The 789-nt window shown below is 39.9% G+C and overlaps 1 protein-coding gene across 1 annotated transcript in view; it reads right to left on the bottom strand.

The window, feature by feature from the left end:
• Positions 1-789, bottom strand: part of GTF3C3 (general transcription factor IIIC, polypeptide 3, 102kDa) — a 46552-nt gene that overhangs the window by 11702 nt on the left and 34061 nt on the right. The window lies entirely within an intron of this gene.

The raw sequence follows: 789 nt of genomic DNA, 5'->3' as shown, positions 1-789 counted from the left end.
TCTATCAGAGAATCTAATTAAAATATTAGAAAGTCACCTGATATAGTTGTATGCCTTTCTGAAATTTTTGTCCAGAATTGCAGCAGACAGACCAAAGTATTCTAGTTCTTTGCGTTTCTGCCTGTCGTCATAGAATGAGTAATATTCCAATGAAGAATCTACAAGTAATTCAGCCTCTTGAAATCGGGATAGGTCACATAAGGAGTATATGGCCTTCAAGAGAAGGTTCCACCAGTCATCTTTTGTCAAGACGCTTGTGAGGACGGCAAATATTGCTAAAATGAGACCAATGAAAACCAGGTGGGACACTGTATTTCCAGAAATAGCAGCATTAGAAAAATTTGAATCATCAATTTTAAGAAAAACTTAACCATGGGCCTGAATTCTTGCCAACATTGTGCTGACAAAGATGAGGAGGGGGGAGCTGCTTATTTTTATTCCTTAAATGCTACACCCTTCTGCTCTGCCTGCAAATCTGCAATCCCAGGTAGTTCTGACTCTGACTTGCTCTCTACAAGGTCCAGCTAACCTCATTTGCATTGTTTCTTGCTAGGCGGGATATGTGCTCCTCCAGCGCAGAGCAAGCGTGCTTCCCATGACTGCAGTCTGACAGAGGATTCTGCACATACAAGGCATTCAAATTCATACTTTGAGATTCAGGTTGTTCTTGATCTTTTCTGATCTCAATTTTCTTTTCTCTGCCTTAAAATTTCTCTTATCCTTAACAACCTCCTTCTCTTATTTCTCTGTAAGAAGCCCCTCTGTTATAACCCTTGAGAAATATCAGAA

Source organism: Propithecus coquereli, unplaced genomic scaffold (genome assembly GCF_000956105.1).
Source record: "Propithecus coquereli isolate 6110/MARCELLA unplaced genomic scaffold, Pcoq_1.0 Scaffold167, whole genome shotgun sequence".
NCBI classification, from domain to species: Eukaryota; Metazoa; Chordata; class Mammalia; order Primates; family Indriidae; genus Propithecus; species Propithecus coquereli.
This window is presented reverse-complemented; position numbering and strand designations above follow the sequence as displayed.